The sequence below is a fragment of the Protomyctophum bolini genome (genome assembly GCF_963924005.1).
Source record: "Protomyctophum bolini genome assembly, chromosome: 3".
NCBI lineage: Eukaryota > Metazoa > Chordata > Actinopteri > Myctophiformes > Myctophidae > Protomyctophum > Protomyctophum bolini.
In genome coordinates this window covers 7,992,685-8,006,906 of record NC_137864.1, presented here as the reverse complement: position 1 = coordinate 8,006,906, position 14,222 = coordinate 7,992,685, and positions in this window count along the sequence as shown.

The following is a 14,222-nucleotide window of genomic DNA, read 5'->3' as shown; positions in this document are numbered from 1 at the left end:
TACTTAAAGGACATCATTAAATGTAATGTTTACATAACAATGAATATCTTAAAAAAAACATATTTGACACGTGCGTGAGTGTCCTGAACCAGCACAAAAGCCTCTGCCCGGGCTCTGGACCTGATCACCCCTATATCTCCATATATGGAGCTGGCCTGTTCTGACATCACAACACTTCATATTTGGGCATGCCCGACACAGAACTCCAAAAAGGGACACAGAGAGACAGATACATAAATCTCCATATGGGCATAAAAGGGACACAGACAGGTGGTGGTGGTGGTGGTGGAACGGTAGTCACATTCCGAGGAATGGAATGCAACGATTTGATTGGCTGAGCACGGTATATGACGGTGTTTGGTGATGTCTAAGAGAGCCACTCACTTCACACAAGTGTGCCTCCTTATATTCAGCTTTTAGTGTATAGATTTTCACCTTACACAAACCTAGATGTGAGGGCACCAAGGTGCGTGAACCTCTAGTAAAGCACATCAGTGGTCAACCAAAGTGAAAGTGCTGAGTTAGTAGGAATAAATACCTGGGGGGAAGTGGACTAAGAAAGGGGAGTAGCCACACCGAGTTCCTGTCTCTACACAGAAAAGGAGGCGGGTAAGAAAAAAAATATATAATGCACACACGCATGTGCGTGCCTGTGTGTGCGCGTGTGTGCGTACGTGCGTGTGTTTGAGTGTGTGTGTTCAGAGATATAAAGGGTACAGTAAGAGTGCTCACAGTGGGAGAGTTTCTTCCGAGTCACTCAAACTAATCTGATCTGAAGGAGCGGCTCCTGAGACTGCGCGGAGCATGGATAGGCTACATATCGTCTCTGTCGGGTGGAAACCTCATATGTCCAATAACACTCTTATACTTCTGCAGGATTCAAATTGAAAAGCATCCAGAGTAGCAGATCTACAAGCTCAAAATGTGTTGCTTCACACCGTGTTTTGAGCTTCTGGATCTGCTACTTTCGATGCTTTTGATTTGCATGAATCTGTAGTGTTAGAATGGAGGAATGTGGGGATAAATGACATCTTCCCGATAGCAATATAGTGTGTGTGTGTGTGTGTGTGTGTGTGTGTGTGTGTGTTTAAGATCGTGCTCATTCATGCTGTGGTATGTTTGTGTGTGCGTTTGTTGTGAATTCCCGAGACTGAGGATCTTCTGGAGAAGACACACTTGCGCGCGCATGCACACACACCCACACACACACACACACACACACACACACACACACACACACACACACACACACACACACACACACACACACACACACACACACACACACACACACAGTGGCAGCAGCAGAATGATGCTTGATGAACTCATACACCTCATCAAGTATTTAATGCAAACTATGTTTTGTGCATGACTGCTTGCTTATATATTCTGTGTGTGTACGTGCACGCTCGCGCAGTGTGCAACCAAGAGAAAGCAGTTCTGTCTACCCAATAGTGCTGTAATCAGGAGTTGTTCATTAAGCATTACACACAACCGCATACATGTACAGTTTGTACACTTTTACTCTTGCCTCTCTGTCTCCCTCACATGCACGCACCACAGATGAGGCCCTCCAGAGTACAGCTGGCCCTGCCTCTCTTGCTGTTGGCGTTGTGGGCGGAGCCTTGGTGGCTCCTCACGGCATTGTGGGTATAATGATAATAATAATAATAGCTCACATTTATATAGAGCTTTTCTAAATACCCAAAGCGCTTTACATAAAAACACAAGGAAAAAACAACACAACAAAGTACAAAATCACTGCAAGGTTAAAAAGATAAAAGGATAAACAAGGGGGGGGGGGGGCATCTTAACCAGACCTCAGCTGGGGAAATCTATCTTGAAGAGGTGGGTTTTGAGTGAGGTTTTGAAGGAGAGGAGGGAGGGGGGCAACTCTGAGATGGTTGGGGAGTTCATTCCAGAGGTTGGGGGCAGAAACGTATAGAAGGCCCTGTCCCCCCAGGTGCGGACCTTCAGGAGGTTGGCTTCACTGGCCCCGAGGGGTCGGAGGGGACATATATAGGGTTCGAGAAGATCGGAGAGGTAGGGGGGAGCCAGGTTATTGAGAGCTTTCTAGGTGGTGAGAAGAACTTTGTAGTGAATTCTTTGTTTGACGGGGGAGCCAGTGTAGGTCATGGAGGACAGGTGTAATGTGGTTTCTGGAACTCTTGTACTGGTGAGCAGACGGGCAGCTGAGTTTTGCACGTGTTGGAGTTTTTTGAGGACTCTAGAGGTGGTGCCGTTGAGGATACTGTTGCAGTAGCCTTATATTGGTACCAGGCTTTCATTTTCGTTGGCGCAAAAAATGAAAGCCTGGAGGATTGGCCGCTCTGTTCTAGAAGTGGGAGTCAACCCTTCAGGGTGGGCGTCTTTGGTACACACAAACACAAAGCTGGGCATAGCTATAGCACCTCTCAAAAACACAAAAAGTTAAAATATGGAAATAAGAGGTTTCTGCCCGACAGCAACGATATTCTGATATGGGCCATATTCTGTGATATGCATGGGTCATATATTCTGTGATATGGGTCATATATTCTGTGATATGGGTCATATATTCTCTGAGATGGGTCATATATTCTGTGAGATGGGTCAATGGAGAGATCCAATGTGAAATGTGAATCCAATCAGCATAATACACACATTATGCTGCAGGCACTATTTCTGTATACATTTCGTGTATGTCTGTGCTTACAACATCTAGACCTGGGAATCACATTCCCAATCAAGCACTGATTGAAGTGGAGTAGTCCCAGCAAACATTATAGCTTAGGGTGATCGATTGGCATCTGCAGACTAATCGGAAAGTCATTCCATGACGCTATTTTGTCAAACACATTTCATTATGCAAATACGGCTAATGGCAGCAAAATCTGTCTGCTCAAGCGTTGTAGAGAGAAATGTAAAAGTTTTTTGTGCCATTCTTTTTCTTGTACATGGTTGAATACCGGTATATAGGCAAAATGTGTGTTTAAATACACTAGACCTAGACGACTAGACATTACGCCTCACGGGGAGCAAATTACAAAGTGCAGCATGTACGTTTTAAATTAAATTGAGGCCAATTTCAATGGCGACGCCACCATGACTGACTGGAGTCTGTGTAATAGAGGATGAAAAAGAGCAAATTAGGGCGCGAGTCGCCACATTGGCTCCGGTTGGCATCGCGGCTTTATGATATATCCACTTGATCCAATCAGTGGATGTTGGACGTACGCCTCGCGGTTTTCCGCTCCCTGCCACGTCTCATCATTTCCCTGTGAAGTTATAGGAAATAAATGTCTGTCGCTAATATACCCAAGGCCCCCGGGGCGATAAGCCAAGGATATATTAAACACTCAGCTCTTCTCGTCGTGTCAGTCTCTCCCGGTCTCGGGGCACCAATTAACAACCCATCTGGTAACAGCCAGTCACCTGACAGTCTCATTAAACAAATCCACAAAACAACAACAAAAGGAACACAGTCTAGCTGAGCCAACCTGCATGGGGGGGGGGGGGGGGGGGGGAAATCTACATATCCCTGATGACTCTATGCTGTCACACATGTGTAGGCTAAACCACACGCAATTAGTCAGACGCGGTAAAACATACATGTTACATACATGCACACGACGAAAACCTGTCATGGATGGTGGTGGTGCGACGCATGGCTGCTACTGGGGAAGGAAGGCGATGCGATGCCCACCGTGGAGCCACCTCCCCGGGGAGAAGGACTGAGTGCCTCTCAGCCGCTCTCTCTCTGTCGCTCCACGTTGGCCGCTCCCACAGAGAGAGGTCTCATCACTAATCCACGAGACAAAATAAAACAAATAGGCCTACAACAAAAACGCTCAGCACACTCGGAGCCGCTAACAGCCACACACACACACACACACACTTTGTCCAACTCAATGTTCCTGTCTGTCTTCCAGCATCCTTCACCTCACACCGCTCAGGTGTAAAACACTATCCAACAACAGAATATATCCAGTAAACCCCAACATCTTTAGTGCATGTGCTATTTTGAATCTTCTACGACCGTGCGCGCGCGCGTGTGTGTATATGTGAGTGCCAAATGACTTCATCATTAACATTAGTGTCGCTATTAGCCGGGTTATTAAAGTTAAATTCACTCTAAATGTGTTCTGCATGCTGCTATTTCTGAACCTGATAATAGGCCTAACCCTTATTAGCATACAGCCATTAGCATGAGCTGAGCCTAGGCAAAACAATGTGTGTGAGTGTGTGCATGTGTGCTTGTGTGTGTGTGTGTGTGTGTGTGTGTGTTGCCATGTGCTCATGTAACGTGTAGATGTCTTTGTACGTCATAGATGCAACGGCTAATCGGTGCACCTAACCTAACCTTGGCCGTCAGTTCACAACATTCAAAATACACGTTTGTATGCTTGCATACGTGCGCGAGTGTGCACGCACGCATGCGTGCACGAACGTGCTGTACAGTACACTGTGCAAACTACATCCCCTTGTCTGAGATTTACAGCCAGGTGGCTGTGTGTGGATGTGGCAGACTGGCAGGTCCCTTTGTTGTAGAATATGAAATGATTTGCCCAGGCTTCGAACCATCAATCATACATCAGCTGTCAGCAGCTCCCTGGGAAAGTACAGGAGCAGCACTCTTTGAGTGTTTAGGGGGGGGGGGGGGGGGGGGAGGATTATTCTTATTTCCAGAACTTCCAAGAACCAAACCTTTCCTGTGTGAGTGCCGAGAGTGAGTGTAGGGTTTTTGGCTGTGCGGGCAGGGCAGTGAAATCGTAACACATTAAAAAGCATCAAAGGTAGCACATCTATAAGCTCAACACACGTTTTGAGCTTGTAGATCTGCGACTTTTACTGCTTTTGTGTGACGCTGTAGTGCAGTATGATCAAGTATAGGGCGTTAATTTACGAAGAAAACGAGGAACGAGATACAGTACTTAATCATGCATGCATGCATACTAATAAGTCGCACGACATGTCTGCCATTTGTCTTGGGAGTATTTCGATCTTTTTTCACCCGTTTTTATGACATGCGCCCCACAGTAGGGTCCACGAAATATGTCAGCTTTTTCTCCTGTCTCCGTGATGTTGATGATTCACTCGCAGGGCAGGGTGTGCTTATGTCAACTTGTGTCAACCTCCCCCTTAAATCCCTGGGCTCTGCTCTACATCCATGCAAACAGGGGATTAGTGGAAGAAGCCCTTCCTTCCGGATAGAGGACTTTGAAGGTGACACGAGCTACTGTACTGCGTTGCTTATTATAAGCGACATTGGGATTGGGGTTTTTTTCTGTAAATTTGCTTTTAAATATTGGTAGTTGTGGGTTGTGTTTTTTTTGGTAGTGCAGGCCTAATTGCATATTTTGGGCTTGCTGTCTAATGTTGTTTAAACCAGTGGTTCTCAAACATTTTCATGTCAATTAAGGAACCCCCTGAGTTGTATGAATTTGTCTGCGATCTGAAAATATGTTGTGCCAGGGATTGTACCAGATTTGTACAATTATATTCCACATTTCTTCCCAAGATTATAACAGATCTACAAGCTATAAAGGTTTAAAAGTGCTCATGTGACTTATAGTCGCTTCTTTTCGGGCTTGTTTTCATAGACCGGGCAGCTTATTTCTCACATCTGGAAACACTTGCGTTGGTACTATAGCGAGCAGCTTACCGAGGCTGTATGGCATTATGACAGGAGGCGACGTCACATCTTTTCTCCCATTCACCCCATCATCACGTACAGTAAGCCCTGTCTAGTGTACACAACGGTGACATGTGGAGTCACCCCAAGCCCACCTCAGCTTTTATGAACTCCACCGCAAAGCAAGAAAGCTGCTGTTTGAGACCTTCTCTAAAATGCATTGAAAACTTGATTTTGTCCCTCACTCTCGGCAGATCTGGACAGCTTGTTTTGATAACGCCATAGGCTACCGTTAGGCTTGGCTTTGCCAGATTACATATTTTGTGTGAGTAAACAAACACTGTATATGCCGCTTCACTACAAACATATAACCTGGAATGACTCCATGAGGTGCCTTTAGTTTAAATCCTGTACAGATTTAAACAAAGGTGAAGTGTGAAAAAAACAAACAGGCAGTAGGCTACTGAAGTAAGCCGATCACAGAACGAGAGTCAGCTGGTGCTGAAAGCAGCTGTATCAAACTGTATAGTTAATGCTCACTAATCTATAGTACTGAGTACTGAGTATTTACTATTTACATAGTAAAGACACAACGTTCAAATTAACATAGTGTAGGTTTTGCAACGGTGTGAACTAAAGTAACATAATTACATTTAGTACTGTACAATTTTGAGGTATCTTTTTTACTTTAATGAAAGTATTTCCAATTGTGTGTGTTGTAGACTAGTGTGCAAATCAAACAGTAAAGGGGAACAAACAGAAGGGTGCTATCATCTGGAGAGGGACCCAGAGAATGTCTGGCAATTAAGCCCTCTTTTATAGAGGTTCCAGGACACTGGCCGCAGGTGCTCCTAATGCACCTAATGAGGAGTCTCAAGTTGGCCGACGCCCACATGATCTGTGGGAGAAACACACACAGGGCAGTACACCATATACACAGCATAGGCCATGCAGGCTGCAGGCCAGGCCAAGGGGCAGTGACAATATATTTTATACATTTCAAAACTTGAAATGGACCTTCTGCATAATGAGTACTTTTACTTTTGGTACATAGTCAAGGGACAGCTTAAAGATGTGAAGTTCTTCATTGGAGATGACCCAATAGAGCGTCGCAGTCCCGCCCCCTTTCAGAACGACGAGTGGCCCAGGAAATGATTCTACATTCATTTTCTCCATAGGCTTTTCAAAAAGTATTTATAGAAAGACGGTTACGCCGCGGACAAAGCCAACTCGGATCGTGACAAATCATGACAACAAACACAATATTTTGTGCCGATCAAATAATTTGAAAGAAGAAAATAAAGGCAGGATACAACACTATTTGTTTTGTTTTTCTTCGTACTAATTATTTGATCGTTTGTTGTCATGATTTGTCACGATCCGAGTTGGCTTTGTCCGCGGCGTAACCGCCTTTAAATAAATACTTTTTGAAAAGCCTATGGAGAAAATTAATGGAGAATCATTTCCTGGGCCACTCGTCGTTCTGAAAGGGGGCGGGACTGCGACGCTGTATATACCAACAGTGTCTGAGCAACTCATCAGAAGCCTGTGTAGTTGGTACAATGCAAGCCTCAAGGATAAAGATCAAGTGCAGAAATTGGTACAATGTAAGCCTCAAGGATAAAGATCAAGTGCAGAAATTATTAAGGAAGAGGCATCTTTGGCCTGGTGGTAAGGCATCAACATTTGGGCGGAGGAAACTGGTGGAGACCGCAAGAAGTGCAAAGGCTGTCTCTCTTTCTAAACAGGACCAGTGGATGTGGTGGGAAGGCCTGGCGAGGGGAAGATCAACTGGAGTGAGTATATGGTCACCATCAGGCTACTGAAGGAACTTGGAAACCCTGACACCAACCTGGTCACACAATATCGTAACCAAGGCCAACTGGAAAACCGTGGGCCAGATGAAGAATGAGCCCCAGGGACAGAGAGAATGGGTTTATTAGTACAAAGTATAGTGGCAAAGGTTGTCGATATTCGACAGCACAACTGCATATACAAGGCGTGTCCCCGTGCAGACTGCAACAAGAAAATTGTAAATCTGGAGAATGTCGCAGTGTCTGGGGCACTCGCTGATCAGCCTGCGTCAGGGCCCAGTGACATCTGGTTATGCCACTGGATGGCACATCACGTACCAATGCACTTGCTGCCACTGCAACAAACTCCCTCCCTTCGCTCACAAACCAAGAATGTAAGTGAACGGGACATGAATGGGTCACGCATGTGTGACCATTATTGCTTATGCATAATATACTGCGTTCACGCTAAGCGGGGACAAAATAGCTACAAAATGGCCAAGCGTGAAGCCTGGATCGAGCAGGATGCAATCATGAATAAAAACAGATGGTCCGACTCCGGGCACCCGAAAGTGTGTCTAGCAGCCACCGTTTATGGAATTAGTAGGCTACTTAAAACCAGGTGTTTGAGTTTGAGTTTATATAAACAAGGTCACTGCAAAAGAAGATTACACACTGAATAATGAATCGAGCCGGTAAATCCTTTATGAATATAAACACGGTACAGCGCTGCAGTCTGCGGTACAGTCCATAGCCAGTGTTGCCAGATAGTGGAAGAGCAACGAGGCTCTATGAAAACAAGTCCAAAATAAGCGCTAGGCTAAGTTTTACCACTTCACATCATCTATTTGAAAATAGAAGATCTACAAGCTCACTTGTAGCTTGTAGATCTGCGACTGAACATTTTAAAAGTTTGAAACATTTCAACAACACAAATCACATATATGGGTGTCCTTGGCGCAAGATATTCTCAGACGAGTTTCCGTGGACAAATACATTTCAATCTCGGGGTCCTTGACGGTCTTCACACATACTCCAGTTCTTAAATCCCACTGGTTCCCTGTGTGTCAAAGAAACTGATTTAAAAATACTACTGTTGTGTTGGTCTATAAAGCTTTGAATGGTTTAGGGCCGAAATGCATTTCTCGATCTTTGTGTGATATCATGAACCATCCAGTCCTCTGGGAGACATCTGATTTCTCTCCCGAAAACCAAAAATAAACATATATAGGGATTTGTACTATGTATTGTGGCGACCCAGGGGAGAATAGGCACAGATTCACAATAAAATGAGGTGCCAGAGCAGTGCAGACAGAGGAGGCAGAAAGAGAGACGACACAACGAGGTGAAAAGGACAGCCGGTGGCGATAATGATGATCAACATACTGTACTGTATGTATACTGTTGGCAGAATATTCGCAATAACAGTCATGACGACTGGGTCTTTTCCCGTGAAATCTGGCTAAATCTACCATGAAAATGAAACGAGGAGTTGGTTTCACTCTATTATACAGCTCTCGTACTGCATGCCCGTGCACTCAAGATGCAGTGTGTGTGTGCATGGTCTCTGTGTGTGTGTGTGTGTGTGTGTGTGTGTGGGGGCTAGCATGCGTGCGTGCCTGCGGGCGTGCCTGCAATTGTGTGTGTTTTAATTTGGCAGTTGCACAACTGGTCACAGTGTAGCAAACTTTCACTTCAATTGTCAGTTGGACACATTTTGTTCACAACGAATGGGCTTTGATGGACGTAGCATGGCGTCTCTCTCTCTCTCTCCCTCTCTCTCTCTCTAATTGGCTGGTGCGGAGAGGCCTTTCGAACATGGAGTGAAGATGAAACAGCACTCAAAGTTTGTGGCGTTCTTTGATAATCTGCATTTCAGCATGATATTATCAATGTTTTATTGTAGTGATGAACTAGTAGCTTGCTTAATTTTAATATACTTTTCATTTCCATTTCTGTATGTAAGCCCATTTAAATATTTAAACACGTTGAATCTTTCATAACCGTGTTATTAAAATAGAGTGTCTGAGATTCTGTCTGAAGGAAGGCTACTGTTTTATGGTTCTTTCAGATGGGAGCAAGTGATGCAAGCGTAAAAAATAAAAGCGAACCACAATTGCAGGTCTAGTTGCCCGCGAGGTGGCGTGGGGCGTGTGCACGAAACAAGCACGAGCACGACAATTTCACGGGACCACACCCGTGAAAATACGCTTGCGTAATCGCCCCTCAACTTCTCCGTGCGTCCAAAATAAACGCATGCCGCAGCCTCTCATTGATTGATTGGGGGGCATCGCACCTCATCGTATACCAAAGCGTGTTAGCTCGGTATAAACAAAAGTTGGTGACAGTGTCCATACACACTCCTCGGAGATGCCCTGAAATACCCTTATGTGTGTCTGTTCTTCTCTCCAGTTCCTTTTCGTGGCTGGGGAACAAGGAAAAGGTACATTTGGACGTTGTATTTGTTGCTGTTGCTGCTGTTTTTGAAGTTCCCGACACTTGACACTACAATACTTGACCATCGTGTCGCTGTAGGACGAAGAAAAACATTAAATGTAACAACGTGTAGGTTCCATAATTCAATTCCAATGGTCTTTAGCCCTAAACAAAAATGGCGGATTTGGCCAGGCATGGCCATGCCCCGAAATGTATGTAGAAGATGCGAAGAAGAAGAGTAGAAGAATTAATGACTCAAGTAGGCTACCCGCTGCTATATTATTATATCTAACATAATGTTATATTCATTTACTGTACCTAAATGGCATTATATCAACATAATATAGTAAGATTTAAAAAAGGTTAGGTTTATGTCTTGTTCAGTCTCCCTAGGGAGGTTCTTGATGCATGTCTCACTGGGAGGAGACCCCGGGGCAGATCAAAGGCGCATTTGGAGGGATTACATCGATTTCCGAGGCTACTAATGTTGCTCTGGAGAGGGAAGTCTGGAACTCTCTGATGGAGCTGTTGCTCCCACAGCCCGACTACGGAGTGACATTCGAAATCCATGCCTGGTTGTGCTTATAACCACGCCCCCCGGGCACTAGGCATATAGTTTTACTGAGGTTAGGTTTGGGTTAGGGCTATAGGTTTAAGCTGTCAATCACAGCGACTGGCCAATCACAGCGCGTCGTCACTTGCACAACCCGGACAGGTTTTGGAATGACGACAAGCGATTGAAGATGGATGGATGATACGTTGGTCAGGTACTTTACCTGGGTAATCTGATACTTGAATGTTGACATGAAAGATGACATCATAATCCAGTTTATTGTTTCATTAGCGTCAGCGTGACAAAATAGGCTACAGCTGTTCTTACGCTGCTGCTTGTTGAACACACATGCCGCACAAAACTCTGTAGGTGACGTATAGGCAAGGCAAATCAACCGGTGAGTAATTAAACCAATGTGTAGAGACCACATGTATTCAATTAAAGACACGATGAGAGATGCTATAAAAATGTGTGACAAATTTGCACAATAATAATGCACTGAAAAGGAATGTTCCTGGCTGTGTCATTGAAAGACTTTGTCAAAGAGAACTGATAGGAATGGCATTCTCTGGCCATGATGATGATGACTGGCTATGAGAAGTCGCTTTTATTTCCCAAGAAACGTTTTGTTCGATTCTTTTGTCAGACACTGCAACCCTGCCATTAAGCATAGCCCTAGCCCTAGTCTCCACTCTGCTATTACAGAGAGGGAACTCAGTGACAGCCGCAGCATCCTGCCCGGTGTGATCCGGGGCTACGTTCCAAGTATCTTTGACAGATATATAGATTACGCCATTTCTTAAATCCTTACACTGGCTCCTTGTGTGTCAAAGAAATTGATTTCAAAATAGTCTATAAAGCTTTGAATGACCGTATTGTCCCAAATATAAGACTTTGATTATAAGACCCCCATTTTTCAAGACTCATTTGTGGAAAGATAACATTGAATCATGTCAAATAGTCTAGTCCCTGATTATAATACGACCCCGTTTTTTCCGATATTTCCATTGGGAAAAGAACGTAGTCTTATATATTCAGGCAAATAGGGGTACATTTCTGATCTTGTACTATATCATGGAACACCCAGGTCTGATTTCATTTTGCCAGGTTTGCTGCTGCCTTTGATTGAGTTACTTTTCTTTTTCTTTCTCTTCTGCAATGTTATTGAATCTGAATTTCAATACCGTATGTGTTTTCCGTTTATAGGAACAGAAGAAGATATAAAAGAGGACTTTATGGGTCATTCCCATGTTTCTTGCAATGTGGACTTAATCCACTCGCATGGAATGAATGCTGAGAAATACTATTAACAACATTCTTTTTTGTTTTTCTGTGGGTGGAAATATATAGGCTGAATATAGCCTTGTAGTGTTAGTGTTATCCTTTTTTCCAAACCAATAATGTCAACCCCTCTCCAACATCTGGCAAATGGCAATACATGGCAACTGTTCAAACTCGCTTCTTTCATGAGACGATCAATATGGATGGACAGAAGAGGCAGAAAGGAGGTTGAACAAGTGGCACACACACACACACACACACACACACACACACACACACACACACACACACACGCACACACACACACACACACACACACACACACACACACACACACACACACACACACACACACGGAAGCTCCAATAAGTTGTATGCAGTTGATGTTCATCACTTCTACTTTACACCTATCTATCTGAGGAGAGATCCATCCAATCATCTCCTCCTCTGTTCACTTCTTCTCCATCTCTCTCTCTCTATCTCTCTCTATCTCTCTCTGACGTCGCTCGACTCACAGTATTTTTAGTATGTGCGAGTGGGCGTCGTCAGGTCCTTATGAATTTTCATAGGTTTGTTCAGTGTGTAGGCTGACATGCTGCTCACCCCTTATATCTCTCTCTCTCTCTCTCTCTCTCTCTCTCATTCTCTCTCTCACACGTACAAGCATGCAGTTTAGAACACAAGCGCTTACATGCTGCTGGAGTCGACCCTCAAAGCACACGCACACACATGCATGAGACGCACAGACGCACGCACGCACGCACGCACGCACACACAGTAAGCGTGTAGGCTGATGCTTGCATGCACTCATATAAGTGGATCTGACAAACAGTATATGTAACATGATTCAATCTGTTATGATTAACAAGCCACATTTAAGTATGTTCGTTTACAAGAAAATGTCAAGTATTTCGATTATCATCTCTTGTTAAAAATACAAGAACGTGTGCATTTATTTATGCAATGGATTTATTCACTCAATTCTAACCAATATTGTTCTGTACCCGCACACACAATGGTCAAAATGCATTAAAATTTACGGGCAAATGGTAAATTAGGAACAGTAAATGTAACATGATTAAATGTGTTATGATTAACAAGACACATTTACGTTTTTTGTGTACAAGAATGTCACTTTTTTCGAGAATCATCTCTTGTTAATAATACAAGAACGTGTGCATGTATTTCTCAAATGGACTCATTTACTTAATTCCAACCAATGTTGTTCTGTACCCACACAAAATGGTCAGAATCCAGTAAAATATACAGAATTAAGCCTTGGAAACCTGGACACGCCCCTTCAATAACTTTTCCCCCTTCAAGTAGTCCTCCTGTGTCCTCACATCAGACGCCATTTTCACAGCACCTGCACAAACTTTCAACTTGTCTTCACTTCACCATTTTTTCACGTTTAAGGTAAGAATGAATAATATTAGCCGAGCATTTGATTGAGGTTCAATTTAGCAAGTGTTTACATTATGTTTTGTTTAGTAGCAGCTGTAAAAAAAACGTACTGTTTGCTGCTTTACAACACACATCAAAGCAGACGCACGTGTGACGCCAGTGACGGTTTTATTTCCACATAAATGCACCGAGTGTGTGTGAGTGTGAGTGTGAGTGTCAGTGTGTGTGTGTGCGCGCGCGTCTGTAATCCACACACCTCAACAACCAGTTTGCCCCACCGACTTCAAATTTTGACACCCCACCACCAGAACTACCCCAAAAAGGCCTCTGCCTGCATGGGCTCAGGACAGGCAAAGGGAAGTTACTATATTTACCCAGGGTAACTGGACTAAGCTCAAGAACTTGTTTACAGCCAGGCCCTGCTCATAGAACATTTCATGGTAGGGGTTCAATGCCTTGTCCAAGGGCACTTCAGCAGTGGTAATTTTAACGTGCCGGTCCGGGGATACGAACTAGCGACATTCCGATATCAACATCGCTCCACAAACCGTTCGGCCACCGCTGCCTCTTGGCAGAGAAACAAGAGTAGCAAATACAACTATTTACATGATGTCTTACGTTGCCATTTAGTGCCCTAAACAAACATTAAAGTCCATGGACTAGAAAGAAAGAAAGAAAGGACCTACATAGGGACATTCTTTGCCACCATGCCAGTCATGAACCAATACAGCCACCCTGTCACACTCACAACGACTCACAACGAACCTCAGTGACCACGCAACAACGTACATAAACTAATGTCAATCAGTCTTCTATTGAAAATTAACCATTGGAATTGATGGCTGTTATGTCAAAGCCCAAAAGCTCTATCTCCAACCAAATGGAAATAGCAAATTCACTCATGGGATTATTGAAGTGATCAAGAGCCACATACACACACACATACTGTTCCCTGGTACAACAACTGAACTCACATACTGTACAGCAGATACAACACAACAGACCAACTCTAGATTCACATGATGACTATAGCATTCAACCCCAGAGCCAGAACCAGTTCCATTGCCATTTGCCACCCGGTCAATGGGTCCCAAAATGACAGCAATAGCACACCAGCTTGAATCACACGCATTAAAAACAC